General features: G+C 35.4%; 2 long non-coding RNA genes across 2 annotated transcripts in view; one reads left to right on the top strand and one right to left on the bottom strand.

Moving 5' to 3' along the window:
- The window catches only part of LOC125177980, a 33698-nt gene extending 23564 nt beyond the window's left edge, over window positions 1-10134 (top strand). Inside the window, exons 2-3 of the long non-coding RNA XR_007156737.1 lie at window positions 1281-1373; window positions 10115-10134. This is a non-coding gene — a long non-coding RNA (uncharacterized LOC125177980). The remainder of the gene's footprint in view (window positions 1-1280; window positions 1374-10114) is intronic.
- Window positions 10135-12827: 2693 nt separating this feature from the next.
- LOC108670181 lies at window positions 12828-13078 on the bottom strand. Its single transcript, XR_001930707.2, has 2 exons — window positions 13048-13078; window positions 12828-12928 (listed from the first exon to the last, which is right to left on the bottom strand). It is a non-coding gene; the product is annotated as an uncharacterized LOC108670181 (long non-coding RNA).
- Between the last annotated feature and the right edge of the window lie 7930 nt (window positions 13079-21008).

The following is a 21008-nucleotide window of genomic DNA, read 5'->3' on the forward strand; positions in this document are numbered from 1 at the left end:
CTGCTGCTTTAGCTAATTATACGTCTCTTTTGTAACCCTATTTATTCATTTAAACAATTTATTCCAATTTATTTATTTTACTCGGATGTATCCTTTCATTTTTACCGAACTGCATTCGGTTTCAGGGAGCAGAATGGAATTAACACACAACACCTATGGTATAAATAAGAAGGCAACTCATTTTTAAAAGAATGAGATCATTTTACATAATGGGTCTTTTTGATCCTTCAAAACCCAGCCCATTTCCACGAAAGTTTTTGATTAATAGTTCGTTCCGAATCAATAATTCTTATGGTTCACATAACTAATATTATTATTATTTTTATTACTAGATGAAAAAACAATAGATTGTTATTAATAATAATAAACTATACTGGATTTGAATTGATGAGCTAAATTAAATAAATTTCCTGCAGGTTTCCCATCTTCTTTAAACTCACAATCAAAAAGAATAGTGAATATATGGAATCAATTTCGTTCAATATTGAATATATGGAATCAATTTCGTTTAGCTTTTTTTAAAGCAGGGAGAAAATTGAATGTATAAATACTAAATTAAAATATACTGCTCTTCCCTGCTGTCTTAACATTGGGCATTTTTCATTTCCTACAATCTTTCCAGAAATTTATCGTTCTTACAATCTTTTAACTCTAATGAAAATACTGAAAATGTTACTTTCCTGCTGCCATGGCAAACGTCTAAAATACACGTCGCATTTCCATGCAGAAGAAAGTCGTTGGTTTTACCTTGTGAAATTTATTGATCCCATTTTCTTAAACTCTTTCCAGAAATTTATCCTTCTTACAATCTTTAACGCTCAAGAAAAGACCAAAAATGTTAACTTTTGCTGCCATTACAAACGTCTAAAATACACGTCGCATTTCCAAGGAAAAGAAAGTCGTCGGATCTACCTTGTGAAATTTCTTGATCTCTTTTTCTTACAATCTTTCCAGAAATTTATCCTTCCTACAATCTTTAACTCTGTGGAAAAGACTGTAAATATTACTTTCTTGCTGCCATGGCACAAGTCCAAAATACAGGTCGCATTTCCAAGCAAAAGAAAGTCGTCGGATCTACCTTGTGAAATTTCTTGATCCCTTTTTCTTACAATCTCTCCAGAAATTTATCCTTCCTACAATCTTTAACTCTGTGGAAAAGACTGAAAATGTTACCTTCTTGCTGCCATTGCAAACGTCTAAAATACACGTCGCATTTCCAAGCAAAAGAAAGTCGTCGGATCTACCTTGTGAAATTTCTTGATCCCTTTGTCTTGCTGCAGATGGCGCTGGCAGTGTCGGCTCTTGGTCCCAAGTGGTCGAAAAGTCGCCCGAGAAGAAACATGTCACGGCGCACGCGAACGGCGAGAGGCGAGGTGAGAATGTTGTTACCGGACCAGATTGAACATAGTTCATATGATAAAAAACTGTGATGAACAGTATTAATAGTTTACATGACGAAAAAAACCGTGATAGGCAGTATTAAGTTCAAGTTCAGTAATGCACAACAAATTAAACACTTACATAAGCAGCAACTGGTACGACACACGAACAATGTAAGTGACAAACCGCGATTGAACGTTCGTTGAAGTATCGTGTATAAGATTACAATTTAGTCGATTCATATTAAGAGTAAATTGTGACAGTTGTGGTGAAAGATTAGAAAATTTTGTTATTAATAATGTCATTACACAATAAATATATTGGTTGAAAATATATGTCCCTTAGCACGTTAGTCAGACTGCGCGAGTTATTGCACCAAATAAAAATCTATTCGATTGCAGGCCATTCGTTGATTTGCTGAGTATATCAATCGGAGAATAACATAGGAGATTAACGTCTATTGACGGATATATATGTGCTCTAATCATGTGTTCAATGCTTTTTTAAACAGTTTTGTTCGTAATTTAGGCATCAGGAAAATTCTGCCGATTTTAGCCAATAAATCATTAAACTAATTTGTTTGTTCAAGTATCATTTGAACAGAAATGGATGGCCTGATTCTCTATAAAACAGTGCTGTCAGAAGAAAAACAAACATATGTGACCTTTATATATCTTTTTATTTTAATTAACTAAAGCAGACCATTTGAAAAATCTCAAAGCATTTCAAAGTGAGAGTCGTCAGTGTTCAAGGTGAGTTTGAGTTAACCACCGCGACAAACAGATTGCTACTCAAACACAGTTATCGATGTTTAATGAACCTCAAGATTGTGCTTTTTTCAAATAGTACTTCCTGTTCAGAGATAAAATTATTAGAAATGTTTTCGATGTATAAAGTTCTCAGTTGGTTGTAAATCCTAGGGCCACGTCCCATGAATTTAAGATAGATTTTATAACAGGAATATATTTTTGAGAATCAGCCGAATGACATAATTATCTATCTACTTACTGAAATGTGGATAAATAATTCACATTAATATAATATATAGTAATAATTCACCATAATTCCTACCTAAGTTAAAAACAAACTGGAATTTGTCGGTTAAGCCATTGCATGTCGAGTCCTGTTCGTGAGATCGCCGCAGTGGCACGTCAATTCGAGGATCTATAGTCAAGATGTCCGCAGCTTTTGCCATTAAATCTTATTTCGAAATCATTCTTCCTTTAAAGAATGTCGCACTATACTTCAGCTTCTGCTCTTGAGCTCAGAATAGGCCTCTGAACACGCAAAGATATCGTTCGCATGCGTGACAACTCGAGGTTAGAGTTACAACTCGTGGTCAACTAGCAATTTTTTATCCGCAGTATTTCTGAATGTTTTTCCGTTGAGCAGATGCTACAGGACTGATTTTTTTGCATTATGCATACTTGTGAATGGTGTCTGAGAACTGAAGTTTTACGAGTGAAAAAACTCTAAATGATAAAAAACTACGAAAGTTAAACGGGTGCGACTTGCAGCTTAGGCATCAACTTAATATATCTTCATAAATTCAGTACCTAAAGGTCGTAGTCATAGTTGGAATGAATCCAAATTAAAAATTATCAAGATAGTACAGGGTTATTCTTGTTAAGAGCTCCTAACAGATTAAATTTGTAACTGAATTGCGAAAAATGTTGATATATGACGTTTACGAAAGTTATGGATGAAATTCTGTTAGTTATAAATCTCGATTGAAAAATGAAAACTTCGTCGCAAATTATTGCATCATTCATTTTCGATTACATCTATTCTGTAATCCCTGATTAGTGCATTTGACTGATGGAAAATGAAGCATAATTATATAATTTGTTGGCTGTAAAAGGATCAGCTGCATGTGGACGGAATTTCAATGTAGTGGGCGTTGCAGTTTGCAGTAAATTTTGCTGACTTACAGTTAAAGTTCCAGGATTCCAATGAATATTTCTCAACGAGTTGTGAAACTGATTGAGCAGAAAAAGTCACATCGGAAGTTGTTCCTATATTAATTATTAAATTCAGAGTGACCTGATGGGATAAAAGTTCTCTTGTGTAGACCAAGATATTTCATCGGCTGCATAATGAGGCCTTTTTTTGCTAAATAAATTGGCTGTATAAACTTGAAGGCCACGCAACGATTACTCATAATGAGTTATGAGCTCGCGTGTGAGGAGATCTGAGCAGGCCCGTGTCTTGTGAGGATAATCCGCCCGTCCTCAATGAGAAAGAGAAGGAATTTCCTCGAACTGCTGATCTGTGTTGGAAGAACAATGCAAGGAATCGCAATCGTTTAGTTAATTAAATCAAAAGTTCAAGTAAAATTCTTCAAATAGGAAAGATTTCAGGTTTATTAGATCAATTTCTTTAATTAAAGAAGGAGCAGATTGAAATTAGTCGAAAAATTTAGTCGAAAAATTTGCCGCGATTATTCACCATTGTCGTATTGAACTAAGAATAAGTGTATGCGAGATCATCATTATTAATAGTCATTAATTAATATATTTATTATTTTATTAATAGTCAAGACATATTTTATTAGGACATTATTTCTCTGGCTTAATCCTAAAATTTATCGAAAGGATTACATCGAATTGCATACCACTTTAAAAAAAATTAATGAACTGAATCCCGAAAACAATTTCTTAAGAAAATAGTTTCTCAAAAAGATGGCACACAAATTACGAACCAAGCTAACGCAAAAATTACATGATTTATTGTTAGTAAATTTCAAAGCATAGAAATAGAATCGGGACTAAATACTCCATGATCTTAGGTTGTTAGTGAGGCAACACCTCAACTTTCATACAGCTTAGTTACGCATAGATAGTGTTGGTTCGAGCAAAATTCCATTTTCAACAAATCAACTGCAAATAAACATTCCATCATTTAATGTTTTTTTAGCACTACTTCAACTTTATTACAATTTTGTGTGGCAAATATTGTTGTTGTTCGAGCACAATTTGCGATTTGCTGCCCCTTCGATAATAACTTGTGCGACATGTGCAGCTGTAGCTTATGCGACACATCCTCTGTTCTCTCCAGTCCTAGTAAACAAGTGAGGTCGACCGCTATATTAACGACCAAACTTTGCTGGTCTCTGTCACCGTGCAATCACACGACATCCGACTTCACTCAACTTCCCTAATCTGAGTTCGTGCCTGAACATAATTCAACTTGGCCACACCAGCTTGGGCAGTTTCACATAACGTGAGAACAAAAGTTCAGAAACAAGTGCCTACAAAATGCACATGTTTCGTGTAAATGGATTAATGACACAGAATGTTGATCTAGGTTCATGTCACGCCATGATAAAGAAGGCGACAAAAGTGCTGCAAGGCAGAGCCCAACGGCTGGGTGTCGATTGCTACGTGCAGGCCTTAAACGAGAGTAATTTGTAATTTCATTCCGGGTACGTAGGATAGTGTTTGTTTTTATAATGCACGGACCTTTTTAAAGCGATTTGCATGCATTTTTTAAATATTTTTATGCATTTTTCATTGATTTTCATGAATTTATTGAACACAAGTATTTACTAGAAATTACTTACCACTATATACAGGTCTATTGATAAAATTATTTTAATATCATATAAATGCATAAAAAATTGTCTAAACTCATGCCTTGCATCTTTTTTCATCTTATTTCCTTCAATTGAGTTTTCATACACGTACAAATATTTTCCATGCATTCAAAAACATTTTATTTGCATTTAAAAGCATTTTCTACGCACTAAAGACCATTATATATGCATTTATAAGCATTTTGGGTGCATTTACTGACATTTATCAACCAATTTCACAGTTTTTAGGTCGTTTTTATTAATTTTCTTGAAATTTCGATAAACACGTATTTTTCCACTCGCACATTTCTAAGTGATTTTTACTTGTTTTTGTACTTTTTCAAGCTATAAACAATATTCATTACGTTTTTGGTTTATTTTACATTGTTTTTCTACATTTCTTATTCGATTTTTCCGCATCCATGGCACCATGAAGCCAGAAAATTAGAACAGGCATTGAATTGAGACTTTTATATGGCGAGCTTCTTCGTAAAGTCTTTTAAGAATTAAAGTCTTCGGTTTCCAAATAAGTTTGTAATCATCAAAGACTTGTCACCGTCATGCGGTAACCGTCATAGGGGTGATTAAGTTGTCTGCTGGTTGGAATGATAATTATAATATGTAGAGGTGACACGGTCACAAACAGTCACAGTGACATCGAAAAACCAAGTAATATGAATGACATCAACATCTGAAATGTGGATATTAGTAGCTAATGGAAATTTATATTACATGTACGTCATTAAAATTGAAATTCGGTTTTGACTTTACCATCCATCTCATTTCCATTTATTTGTTTCAGAAAGGAATTTTCATTCGGCTCAGAAAATATTTGTAAAAAACAGATTCGGGTTTACAATTTTTTGAAGAAATAATTCAATAAAAAGAATCTTAAATTACAGTGCAATATTAATTAAACACATTTCTACCTCAAGCGTTGATGAGTTTCTTCATTGCTGTGTTTGCATGGAGTTAAAAAACATTATTGAGATATCAAGGTCTTTGCTATGTCAGAAGTCTTACAGAAACTTCAATACTGAGAGTGTTTCTTAACATACACAAAATTCAGAATTTATACAACCATTTGTACTCCGACCTTAATTAAACAAGCATGCCTCAATTAAATTTTTGACACAAGAAAGCAAAGACGTCTTATTTGGTCGGCAGGAGCACATGAAATTAAGTCTCGGAGCCTTGAGTTTACAATTTTTAAGGCCACAGCAGTCGGCCGTCCGTTGCAATATCAAACCAATTTTGTAGCCTCCTGTCATGTTTTGCCCAGGCCAGGTTGGCGAGCTCGTCTACTGGCTTTTGTTTGGCTGGCACACGCATCGTTTATTATTTCCGTGTTAATTTACAAGTCAGGAGTGGCCGGTGACACGAGAGATTGATTGAAGGAGTTCATATCGTGTTTCCGAGCCAGTGAATTGAGAGGAACGGTGTAGTACGAGGCTGCGTATCCGTAATGAAGTGGCGTAAATGCGAGCGAAATTGCTCCAAGAGGACCATGATAAATTGGAGCACGATGCCATGGAAAGCTGCCTACGTCGCCATGGGTGCATTTAGCATGAGGAGGAACATGGGACACGGGCTATCCTTGCTCTAGGAATTCCACATTCAAGTAATTCGTAATTTTTTCTGAAATAATACCTAAAATACTAAAAATAGCAATGATGCGGCATAAATAAACGATTACAGAGATATATTAAAATTAGTCGATTCTCGCTTTTACATTGTGAGAAAAGGTTTCTTCTTCACAGATCAGTGAATGGAAGTTAAACAAAAGGCGTTCCCTTTTGTACCGCTTGAACTGAATTCTAATTTACGATAGAAAGGCAGTGGTAAAATATCTTTCCTGTAAGTTAGTATAGTTGCCGCTATAAAAGCTCTTTTTTTTTGTTCTAAAATTCAAGATATTCACACAGATCTTGTGCCAGCTAGGCTGCTATAAAGCACGCATTATCAGCCACAGGATTCAAGTGGTAGAAGTGAAGGAGATAAAACCTAAGTCTGCATTGCTTCAGCATTTCCATTTCTGTGCGCACTACATAGACGAATTTAGTCATAACAAATTCTGTATATTATTTTTTAACAAATTCTTTCGCGCGTAAGCATAGAAATATAAATGTATTCAAATTTACGAAAAAAGTATACGAAAGCGTGATCAATATATGATATATTTACTAAAAAAATTACATGGTGAAGGAGAAAATCGCAGTAGAATAATCATGCATTAAATACGGCCACTTCACTAAAAAATGATATGTAACATAAATTCAAACATTCATATGTAAAGAGTAGTTATCCAGCCTCATTTCAACTGAACTTCATCAAGTTACTCATATTGATTGAATTTATATTGCAACAGCCACCTTTTAAAAAATACGGAAAGTGCGTCAATTTCATTGCCCGAGTCCAACTTTCATTTCTATGCTCATATTTTTGTTCGTGAGCATTGTACGGGGTGATGCTTTGTATGGAACGATGGTGAGATAATTGTTGATTGGCCGGGGAATGATAACGGAACCTCAAACACGGACCGGGGGCCGTGGTTGGTCTTCTTGGGAGGCGATTTTAAGTGATCAAATATGGCAACTTGCACGCAAAATAGCGCATATAGTGTATTTGAAATCGAATGCATCCGTAGAAACAAATAATTAAGACAACCCTACTTACTTTATTCCTCGTTCTATGGAATAGCAGTAAACCAGCTTTGACATCAGTTTCTGGAATAGATATATATACGTAGGTACAAGATTGTTTTTGACATTATTTTGTGTTTTTTTTTAATATCAACTAATATAAGTACAATTAAATTTTTCATTTGAGCTGGAATACATATCGTCATTATTTTTCTTAGATCAGGTAAAATAAAGTATTTTTTACTCACCTGGATAAACTACATACAAACTTAATTTAAAATAAAACATCGCGAAAGAACTCAACAAATACTTCTTACATTCACTATGTACGATGACGATTAATATAAAGTGAAACAGAAAATGAAATTGAGGTATGGAATCGCAATCGCTATAAATTGGAATGTGCTCAGAAAACGGAAACTCTTTAAGAAATTTATGAACGAGTCAATCTGAGATTGGTATTCATAAGGAATTTTAAATAGGAAATCTTGATAAACGGAAACTCTATACAAAAGATCTCGGATCCAAATATCGGATGACGCTTGCAATGCTGAGTCATGAACTTTCACAAACCCTGCCATTCGATACAGAGAATCAGAGCGCCAGTCGGAAATTCGGCCAAAATGATGTCCCCGAGACCGTATAAATTGCTCAGAGAAGGCATCTAAATTCCAACTTGATGCTCATTGAGACCCAGGACCGCAATTTACGTTTAAGAAGGAGATTCAAGGACTTGCCTGACTTTAACATTCACATCACCTAAATACGAACTAAATTTAAATTGAGATAGTAAATGTAAATTCGTCTCATGCTCTTTATTTCTTGCTCTGCGTGTCTTAACTATGCTCATCTACCGTGTAAAATATACACTTGAGAGTTTCATTGAGAAGGACGAAAACCCTTTAATATTTTGCTTGAGTAAACTTTAATTTCGCCCCCAAAAATAGCGCTGCAACAATTTTCTGAGTAAATCAGAACTCACATTAACACCTAAAGTAATAATCTCGAAATTTTCAGAGATCTTCGTGGGCCACCAAGGAATCTTTAATATTGATAACATGTTCAAATTTTTTTCTCAAAATTTCTAGACCTTCGGCTGTGAGCATGAAAGTACCTAGAAGTCGTTTGGTAGTCGTCCTAGTAGAACAAGTCGTTTGGGTCTTTTACTATTTCCGATGCTATTTTCAAGCGTTGCTTAAATATAAAAACTCTGAACTTTACTTTAAGAGTTAATTTTTAAGAAAGCTCCAATTACGAATATTTCAACTTTTTGCCTCAAAATTAAGGCTCCGACCGCTTGCATATTCATGAGGCCTGCATCTCTGCGCGACCTTTGCGACGTTGCTGCTGGTTTATATGCTTCACGTTCAAATATTCATCCCCGCAAAGAACACAAACTTGCGCTTGAACTTTTCCGGGCCTTTTTAAAAATTCCTTTGAGGCGTTTTAAGTCTGAAATACGACAAGCTTCTTGATTGAATCCTTAATTATGTGCGATTCTTTTGTTCTGACTACGTCTCAGTGTGTGCTAAAGTCTGTGAGGTTAGAATTTTTTTGGTACAATTTCGTTGTTCCGATTTTGAATTTTTTACACACATATGGACTGGGGTATTCATTTAAACATGAATAGTTTTATTTAATGCAACTCCGGGAGCATCAAAAGATCAAAAGCATGTAATTAATATCTCATAAAGCTTACAAATATTTTTCTGCGATTGTTTTAATTTGGGATGCATATGCGTGCAATGAACTCTTTCCTAGAAAATTAAATTTTGTTTTTGTACGGGAATAAGCGCAATAAACTAAAATTTACTACTTTAAACACTGAGAGCGAGGAAAGTGACTTTCAATTTTTTTCCATATTTATCATAAATACATTGTAATCATCTCTGTGCTGTGTTGCCAAAAGCTATGAAAAATTTCTATTGTTGAAACTGATTTAAGGTGATACAACTATTTTAGCATGCATATCAGCATAACTGGTTCGTCCAATTAAGATTTTGCATTACGAAAACCATGCAAAATCCAATGCTGAAAGTAAAAATGGTGCTTCTTGTTGTAAATAATATTAGGCTAATAATAGCACATTTAACGCTGCAGTGTCAAAATGCTCTAAAAAATCTCATAGAAAATGTTGCATAAAAAAAGGCAACACCGAAATGTAAAAGGCAAAAATATAACTCACTACTCACTGCAGTGAGTAGTGAGCGCATTTCCTCGTCGACGAAAATGTGAAGTCACGGACGGACAGACAGACAGACGGACAGACAGACGGACAGACGGACGGACGGACATGGCGAGCACAATAGCGCCTTTTTTCATAAATGAGAAAATGTGCTAAAAACTATTGTTCGTTGATCATCAGAATAGTTTAATACTAATCATCCCATGAATAATAATATTAATCATCTTATGAATAATAATACTAATAATAATCATCTTATGAATTCAATACTTATTCAATAACAACACTAATATTAATCATCTAGTGAATAGGAAAATTACTTGTTATCGCCAGGTTCTCCGTGGGCGCCAGACCCAGGCGAGTTGCTGGGGCCTTACGAGGACGAGGCGCCGCCGCGGGACACCGAGGCGTATTTCTTGACGCCCAACAACACGGCCGTGACCGTCCAGGTCGGCAGCACAGCCGCCCTCAGGTGTCAGGTCTTCCAAGTGGGCGCCCTCGAGACCGTGAGTTATAAAGAGTCATATGTAAAGCTTTATACTGAAATAATAATACTGACGCCCAACAACACGGCGGTGACCGTACAGGTCGGCAGCACAGCCGCCCTCAGGTGTCAGGTCTTCCAAGTGGGCGCCCTCGAGACCGTGAGTTATAAAGAGTCATATGTAAAGCTTTATACTGAAATAATAATACTGACGCCCAACAACACGGCGGTGACCGTACAGGTCGGCAGCACAGCCGCCCTCAGGTGTCAGGTCTTCCAAGTGGGCGCTCTCGAGACCGTGAGTTTCAAAGAGTTATGTGTTAAGCATAATACTGAAACATATTATAACTAAAATATAATTTACTTGTAAAATATTCATTATTTCGAAATGCAGTCAGTAAATGATGTACATACAACTGCATTCAATTGGAAATTCGTTTGCTGCCACCAGTTTCTCCGTGGTTGTATTGTTGTGGGCTCAATATATGCTGTCCAGATTTTACTCCAATTAATTTGATAAAATTATTCGCTCCGAAAAGAGATGAATCATATAATTGCGGGTCTGCAGGTTTTGCTTCTGCGAGTGTCACGTCGTTTAAAGCAGCTGTGACGAAAGTCTAAATATCAGGAGGATATACATACTTGGAATTATTATTTCGTAATATCCACTTTGTTTTAATTTTAAGTAATCAACTGTCATGCGTACAGTAAGCTTTAGGTACCAATGATCCGTATTGACTAGAACATTCTAATGACGATCATCTGGAAACTAATGACATGCATTGCATTATTGATATTAGAGCTTGAGTAACCAAAGGTTGTATAAGCTTAAAGAACTTCTCAATGCCAAAAAGTGCATTGAAATAGAGGGAAAAAATTTAAATTTACTTTTTTGCCCGAGACAATTCTTCATAAGTTTTTTCGCATTTTCTCTTCACAAATCCATAAATTCGTTTTTGTTTTTCGTAATAAACGTTAGCAATCAGAAAAGTCAATTCTGACGTTGAAGAAATAACGGCCCCCGTGTTTCGACATATTTTATACTTTATAAACAGTCAATTGAAATTATTTTAACATTTTGAGTTAGATATATAACATGGTGCATATTAGTTCCTCATAATTAATTATTTTTAATAAAAGTTGCGCGCAGGAATTGTATAAAATTCAATCGCGTTTTGAATTAAATGGTTGCGGCAAATTATTGAAAGAGAGAAAATATTGAAAGACTATAAGGGGTATAACTTGACACTGTTATAAGGCTCATTTCCATGAGAGGGAATTAAAAAAAATATTAAAATTACGAGACTTCAAGATTTTTGCATCAAGATCTCATTTGATATTTTTTATCTGTGGATCATTAGGTGTAAGGCTTATGATTTCGTCATCAAGTTTCCAGGAGCAAATATGAACAAATGAAGAAATTGAAAACAATCAGCGAATCTCAAATTATTTCAGCCGGAATTAAGATTCACTCGCCAAACTCGAGGCTGACTAAAATAAAATCAGAAATTTTCTCGTAAAATATTAAGTCATTTAGTTGATATGAGCAGACTATGCGAAATATTTCAGATCACACATGAGATACCGAATACTGAAGTTCATGTTGTGTGACCAAACCAACTTCCTGAGCTCGAAGTCTTTTATCTCGCTCGCACGTCGGATCGCGAAGAATTATCCCATTCTATTAGGTTACTACGAGCAGAATTGACAAATGTGCAATACTAAGAATAATTTTTCTTACCATTTTTTATAATCCGCAACTATTTTTTTAATGAATCCAGTAATTCTTTTAAAAGCATACTGAATATTTAAATGTTAAGAAATTGAAATGGTTCGATATTTGCGAGCAGCATTTAAAAGATTACACGGTGAAGAGTTTCTATTATGAAATTCCCACGTTCCCACGCAATTAACAGTGACTGGGAAATGATAAACAATAAGTGAATATCGCAGAAAATTCCATCCAGAAATCAATAATAAGTTAAGTCGTTTTAGTAGAAAGAAGCTTTTCAGGAATTCAACAACATAGTTAAGATTAAAATTTTGTTTCATATTGATTATACTACAACTATGGACAATATTTATTATAGCAGGTGAACAAATCTCATCAACTTCTCTATGCCGCAGATGATGAAAGTAGTAGTCTAGTAACTTTTTTTTTGAGATCCCAATGCCTTTTCCTGTGGTAGACAAATTTTCCAAATGGGTGAGCTTGAGTGGGTGGAAACTCTTGCGAGGAATTGGGTGACTCGAGTGGAAGGGATTTTTTTGATGGGAAGTGAGGCGTGCTGAGTGATCGAGCCTACGCCTGAAACGACGGTTCTGTAGAGAAAGTTTAATGAAGCATTTCGTATTTTTAATGCCACTTTGCAAATGTACCTTAATATATTAAAGCGGCAACTAAAAAATTTGCGCACATTCGAAGTTTTTGATTTCAACGAAAGAAGAACAGGTAATTTCTAAAAATACCAATTGATTTGAACCGCAAACTGGAATATCGCAAGCGATCAATTTATTGAATAAGTATTGAATTTTGGTACAATTGGAAATCAAAAAACAAAGAAAGCGTTGAAACTTTTATTGTGGTTCCGCAAAGAGAATTGGTTCGCAGAATGAAGCCAGGAGGTAATGAAAAGCACGAAGTGCGATGAGGAACTCGTGCACTGTAGAAGAATAAGTTCTCACATAAGTACAAGTTCAAACGATAGGAGTTCAGAACACAATATTTAATTTCAGTTGAAAGAGTCACTGTTTCAGGGATGTCTCTCTCTCCAATTCTCACCATATATGCCGGTGGCAACAGAACGTATAAGCAAGAAGTTCAGTTCAAAAATAAGAAACGGCAGAGTTGAAGACCAAGTAGAGGCGGTTGGGTGGATTCTTATCTGAATAAGACAGAAAACCAACTTAAGCCTAAAATTAATAGATTCAAAGTTATACCGCAATGGATTTCAGTATGATTCAAAAATAATATAAATTCAGAATAATGATAATAGTTTCAAATAATCAAATTAACAAACCTATTTGTTTCCGTTGAGGAACCCTAGACAAGAGTTCTCATGTAGAGAACTATTAGAATGAAAATAGTGAAAACAGTATAAGGAGTGTTCGCTCGTACTTAAAGAGTAAAGCGCATGCAAGCATGCAAGTTAATTCACAGCACTAGGCATGTGACATAATCGGTATACACCGAAACTCCAAGGAACCAATAACCCCTACGGGTTCAAAGCACTGGCGTAAAGCCGGTAAAGCAAGAACTTAATTAAACGAGCGAAACACAGAAGTTCTAACATGCATTGAATTGAACAAAATAAAATGAAAACACACTCGCACAAACTCAAATTAAGTAACAGATAAGCAAGAGTTAACAAAAGTAATAATACTGTTTGAGCAAGAGGTCTTCACTCCGGTAAGGTTAAAGCAATAGTGAGTAAGATCGAGCTAACGAGCGTCGACTATGCCTCTTAACACGAGACAAACGATAAGCGTATAAACGTTAACAAATTAATTAGACAATAAATTTTAACATAAGTAATTGAAAAACATTTGCACATTTATAAGAAATAAACGCCCTTTAAGTTCATCACGCTCTATATTCATGATTTGAGGGCAGTAAACTGTTTTAACAGCATATACATTTTTTTTGTTATTTTTATCATTTTTGTTTACAATTATCTTCTCGACAATATCGATTACAGAATAATTATTGTTCATGAGAAAAGATCAGAAAATAAGCGAAGAAAGTGAGTAGAATAATAAATTTCTGACGTGCTTACAAGAACTCATCTTTTAATTGAATTTCTTGACTACATGCATCTGGCCCATTCCTTGTCGGGAAAACCAATCAAATATATGAACAAAATATTTTCGCTCCTACATGTTCAGTGTTATAAAGTTACATAAATATTAGTAACCTAATAAAGATCACAGAATTGTAGTTTTCTGTTCATAAGAAGTTGTTGAAGACTATCTAAAAATATCTCATTCTCATGATATCTTACCAAATATTCTCAAAATGTTTCGCATTGATTGCGCGTTTCTTTGAGCGCTCTGGTCCTTGTTAGGGAAGAAGATCTTTCAGTCCCGCTCGTTGAAGAGAAGGGTGCCCCTGAAATGAAACTCAAACAGATTCATCTGAGGTAACGGAAAGGTTTTATTAGTTCTTTAAACACGCGCGCAAAATACCGGCCATCATTTGTACAGCTCGAGCCATTTAATGCCCACCGGACAGTTTTATCAGAGCCAGAACTACGGATATTAACGGAGCGGGGGTAAAGATATTGAAACATTTGAACAGATGGAATTGTGAAAATGGGTTTTCATGTACGTGAGGGAATTTTATTGTGACATAAAAAAGGTTATATACCATGTACAATTAAAATTCATTCTGCTAACGAATCCAAACTGCTTTAGAATTTTATTTGAATCTGTTTCAAATGATATAATGAAATTAGATGAAACTTTTTGTGAAATGCCTTTTTTGCACATACTATATCTTACCCAGAGAAGGCGAACGCTAAAAATTGAAGGTGAACGCTAAATCAAGGTGAACGCTAAAAATTTCATGCATTCATTATAATGCAAGTGTTTCTTTAAAATATTACCAAAAAATTCAGACCAAGATCGATAAAAATAAATGGCTCCGAATTTATATTTGCAACCAGGTGTCATGGATCAGACACCGAGATCATCACTTGATCACCCTGGGCTCCACCACTCACTCATCGGACGATCGTTTCCAAGTCACGTACGACCAGAACACAAAGGTGAGTCGAAAAATTTAATGATGAAAATTTTCCTGCAAAGTAATTAATAAATCTACTCAGCTCAGCAGTGTTGTTGTGCTGACATTTCGGCCTGACCTTCGAAATATTAATAAGTACGGAAAGCAGAAATATTGTATATGAAATGAATTTTTTACCGGTCAATTAAATTAAGTAAAAAACTTTTCGTGAATCTATTTAAAGCTAGAATTTGATTTACAATATTTATAAACAACTCGTCAGAAGAACAGCATAAAAAAAGACAAGTTTGATGAAAGTTAACAATTAGCTGATTGAATGACAGTGCAAGGAAAATTTTGTATTGAAACAATCAGTAGGCAGATAATTCACAAATTTAACTGATCAGGACCTAAACTTCTCACAGCTGAATGAAATCTTTCGGTTCTAATTGAAAATGAATTCAGAATATAAGTTCAGAATTAAAACATGCAATCCCGGAACTAAATTCACCTCTCAGCATTATTTGGATAAACACTTAATATGGAACAGAACATTATTGTTACACCCACTTCACTTCATTTGGCGTTTTATTCTTTCAAAAGGATTGGACACTTCACATCCACTTCACTCAGCCTCGCGACGCGGGCATCTACGAGTGTCAGCTTAATGCGCATCCACCCATTGGAGTTCTCACCAAACTTAACGTTATCGGTGAGAAATAATCTCCTTGTTCGCCTACTGATATTCAATGCAGATGAATTTTAATTGAAAATAAGGATTCACTGTTGATTTTTAGCGAGAGTTTAATGCGTGCGTAAGCACAAAATAAAAATTCATTTGATAAATATTTTAGCTTGGTAATTCACGGATACTCTATTCCCCACAATTATCCTATTGAGCCAAGAAATTAGAGAATTACATTGAAAGTTTATTTTCCTTTACAAGGGAGCTGCAAAAGTGTTGAATAAAAGGCTTTTCATGTTTAAAATATGAAAATTATTTTATTTTCATTTACCGGTTTATAAATGAAAAATACCCATAAAGCTAGCTTTCTTCTATTTCAATAAGAAGACTAAACAGTTTCAGTATACCTCTAAATGTGCAAAGGATATTCATAATAAAGAAATTCTCGTACCAGTCTCTGGCACAGTTCAGCGAATAGCTTTTGAGCAGGTCTATACTCCAGCCATCCACTCCGCCTCTCACGGTAATAACAGTCATTTGTCGCGTTCACTACAGAGGCTGTAGCAACCATCGCAGGAGGTCCTGAAATGTACATACAAGTTGGCAGTTCAGTTCATCTTCAGTGCTCCATCGAGCGCTACACCGAACCCCCGACCTACGTCTTCTGGTACCAGAACAACAGAATGATCAACTATGACAACCGAAGACAGGTTTGTGGGCTGACTTGACTCTTAAATGGATAGATATATGTACATGAAGTAGGTTTTTTATATGATATGAAAGGTGGATAATTTAATATACAGGTAAGAAATTTAAGAAAGCGGGATAATTTTACAAATTAAGTCGTCTGGTACCAGAACAACAGAAAGATCAACTACAAGAATAGTGGGGTGGCTTGACTCGCAAATGGTTATATTTTTAAAGGTTTTAGTGGTGTGCATTAGATGAATTACCTATATTTTAAAAAAATCAGCAGAGTATGAGAATTTTTAGTTGTGTGTCTCTGTATGTGGGATGCAGAACTGTGTCAATTCAAAGAGTATTGAGTCATGATTTCTTGAACAGATATTTGTCAGGACAGATTCTTAAAGGAATTAGTCTACGGATTTACAGACTCACATTTTCTTAACTTTTTAGCACTCATGTTAGTAACAAAGAAATGTATTAGAGAAATTACTCACACCCACTCGATAAATGATGTATTAATATCATTTACTACGATGCAGAACTTGAGCCCTAATAATTTGTAACTAACTCAACTAATTATTTTAGGATTAAAATATTGTAAGAAAGGAGGCCATGGATAAAAATACATCATAATTCTTCATAAAATATGATATATTCCTACGTCAATATAATTATTTATTTCCATGTTAAATATATTATTACTTCATTTCGGTATGTATTATTTGTTGATCAATATCTATGAATATTATATATTTTTCTAGGATTTTAATCCTTGCATGAATTTTTTCGTAACCATTATGTGCATTCATTAAAAAATTAAATAAAGAACTCGACGTGCGACTGTGACATTCTGAAAGTATTATATACTTCCCCTTGGTGTCACACTTGAGAACTTTTACAGTGCAGCCATTATTATGATGCATTATTGTTTTAAAGTCATTAGTGTATCCTTCACGCTATAAGTCAGCATACTGTCCGACTGAAGTAGTAGCATTTTCGAGAAAAGCCATTATTTTATTTTCACGCTATAGTTCAGGGTGCTGTATGTCCTTATTATATTTTTACGCTATGGTTCAGCGCGCTGTATGTAATTATTAAATTTTCACGCTATAGTTCAGCGTGCTGTACGATGGAGGCGGTCTGAGCGAGCTACGTCTGGGCAGCGCGTCAGCCAGCGACTCCGGCAACTACAGCTGCGTTCCCTCGAACGCTCAGGCGGCCTCTGTTGTCATACATGTCATCACGGGTGAGTGATGCTGGCCTTTGTCGTCATACACGTCATCACGGGTGAGTGACGCTGGCCTCTGTTGTCATACACGTCATCACGGGTGAGTGATGCTGGCCTCTGTTGTCATACACGTCATCACGGGTGAGTGATGCTGGCCTCTGTTGTCATACACGTCATCACGGGTGAGTGATGCTGGCCTCTGTTGTCATACACGTCATCACGGATGAGTGATGCTTGCCTCTGTTGTCATACACGTCATCACGGGTAGGTGATGCTAATCAATGTTGTTATATACGTCATCACGGGTTTAACAACGCTATGGGCTCTGTGTATTGGCATCGTTATTAATGCTAGTTCATAGGCCATGGATTGTAAAAAGGTAATGGTTCGCATCAGTCTTATTTATAGGTGGAGTACTGTTTGTTCAACAGCATTTCTTTTAGCCATCACGCTGATTAAAATTTTCATCTGTGCTCTCTATATCGCGAATGTGTCATAAAAACATAAAAACATATTAATTTATTGAACGCAGCAGTGATGCAATAAAAGCTAATAAAAATTACCATATATATATATAATCAAGACCAATTTATAATTTACAACCAAATTTCATCTGCTACCAGGAGAAGCTCCAGCAGCGATGCAGAGTGCCTCGTCTTCGAACTACTACCACCATCTCGAGGTGGCGCTGCTGTCGGTGTCGCTGCACATGCTTTCCAGACTACACTTGCCAGCTTTACATGCTACGAGATGAAAGAAATCTCGATTTGCAGGCATTTTTTAAACGGTATTTAACGACAGTGTCTAGTTATTTAGGATTTTACTGGCTATAGAAGATCATTTAGTCGAATAGTTAAAGAAAACTCGATTTGCAGACATTTTTTAAACGGTATCTAATGAAAGTGTATAGTTACTTTGGTTTGTACTGGCTATAGAAGGTCATTTAGTCGAATAGTTGAAGAAATCTCGACTTGCAGGCATTTTATAAACGGTATTTAATGAAAGTGTCTAGTTACTATGGATTGTACTGGCTATAGAATGTCATTTAGTCGAATAGTTTACTGAAGTGTAGTGCAGGTTGAATTAGGTTTCATAACTATAATGTATAAAGTATATGACTTAGATATTGTAATAAATTTGGTTTGGAAAGTTCTACGTTGGATGTTACAAATGACCTAATAAATTTAGAGAGTTAAGAATTAATGTTAGAATTTCTATTGAATTGTTTCAATCTTGCGGTTGTTTCAATTGTCTTGATAAACTGTACGATGAGCACGGCATATTGTACTGACCGGACCCCTATGAAATTTATTGTAAAATATACACGAATGTAACTGTGTTTACAGATCATCTAAGACGAGAAAAAGGTGAGCATTAACAGTTTGGATATTGATATTTTTAAAGGCAGAATTATCTCGTTTAGCAATTAAAATATTTTATAACGACTTATCTTATCGGACACGTACGAAAAATTATTCTCACAATAAATAAAGCTCATTTTAGCTAGCTAGCTAGCTGTCGATTTAACTCGCGTATTAAATATTCCCCATAATATGTCATATTTTAGCAACGATTATCGATAAAATAGCGCACTCTTTGTCACTTGCGTGTTCATAATAGCTGCCGAACGGAGTACTGCCTAGTGGGTGCATCAATTGCGAGACATAAGAAACTGCTGTATCGTTACTGGTTTCTCCCGTTATTATACGATATTACTAATTATTAAGTTTTACGATTATTTCATGCAAATTTATAGACACAGACTTCATAAACCATATTTGGAATAAAGATGAAAGCATAAATTCATCATGGCTTTTCAAATCGCAATCGATTTGCTTCTAGCGTTCACATTAGCATTCGTGAAACTTTTTTCACCACGATCGCTACTTCAGCTTGCGCAAAATTCCGATGATTCCATTAGCGAGCGTCGTCTCGAGTCGTGCATACAAGATTATCGTTATTGGCTCAGTGTGCATTCGAACTAGGAGAACTATGTAGAAACGGTCAGGAGAGAAAAAATTTCCGGAATCCTCATATGGTTATTGAAGAGCTGATGATTATGTTAAACCAATTAGTGTTGAAATCCATCCCACGTTTAATATTTATAAAAATTGCCGGTTATACGAAATACAGTTAAGGTGTTTTGTATTATGCAATTTTGGTGCAGTGAAATGTTAATAATGAATAATAATATTCTGAGCACAGTGGAAAGTTACTATGAATTCAACGTGAGTGTTTCACCTAATTCGTATAAAGAGTTAGCAGGCGTCTGGAGAGTTAGCCGGAAAGTTAGCCGGCGAAGTCGCTAATTTAAAAGTTTTCTGCTAATGTAAACATAACAGTTAATTAATTATTACAGAGTGTACCCTTTTATACGTGATTTATATAGAATGTTAGTTGTATCTGACCAACATTTACTGGTTAATATATGACCGAAAGGATTTCTGACTGATGTGTTAGAAGATACTATTAGCAATGAATGTTTATTTAGAAAAAGTTTCGGTGAAATGGGGACAAATTTTTGCAATAAATACGTGAAAATTTGCAATGTGAAATATTTCTAGCAGAAATCAATGCACAAAAGAAAAAAACTTTAGTTGCAACTCAGGTGAATCTTAAGGAGCCCCTTACTCGTGTGAAAGAAGAGAAAATCTGAGACATTTTTAATGCATAATAAGAAAGATTTTCAGATTGTCCTCCATACTGCAGGTCTCATACCAATCATATGCCAGTCACGGTCCAGTTCAATATTCTTTATTGAATTTCCATCGAATCATTCACACCAGCCATGAAAGGCACCTGCCATGCCCTTGGTGTAAATGATTCTATGATTTACATTAAAGAATATTGCATTGGACAGTGACTGGCATATGCCAAGCAAGTGCCCGGCAGTATGGTGTGCTCCCGGCCTTGGGCATACTTTCAAAAAAGTTTAAGAGTTCGTAAGTTCATTAGCCAATCATTGGTGGCCTTTCAAGCAAAATCCACCAATCATAGACAAGAAAATAGAGCGTAAGTACTAACGTTCACTTAGCGAGCTTTGAAAGTATCCACCAATCATAGACAAGAAAATAGAGCGTAAGTACTTACGTTCACTTAGCGAGTTTTGAAAGTATGGCCGCTCTGCTCGAACCGCTCTGTTGAACATGAATCGTCTCAGCTTTTATTTTTCTATTATTAAGTTATGGGAGAACCAAGTTAAAAAGCATACAATTATTTCGGTAATAAAACTGAGATGTGTTCTTACCTTAACGCAGTAGAAAATCTGTGTGCGCATGTTTCGGTGATGAACGAAAAATTTTTTCGAAACTCATTAAATTTTCGACAAAATGTCAGATTTTTTTACAACGAGAATGCCATTTTGTGTTCTTTTTCCTCCCTCAAATAGGAAAATTGTTTTTCATTACTTTAAATGATATT

Source organism: Hyalella azteca, unplaced genomic scaffold, assembly GCF_000764305.2.
Source record: "Hyalella azteca isolate HAZT.00-mixed unplaced genomic scaffold, Hazt_2.0.2 contig6160, whole genome shotgun sequence".
NCBI classification, from domain to species: domain Eukaryota; kingdom Metazoa; phylum Arthropoda; class Malacostraca; order Amphipoda; family Hyalellidae; genus Hyalella; species Hyalella azteca.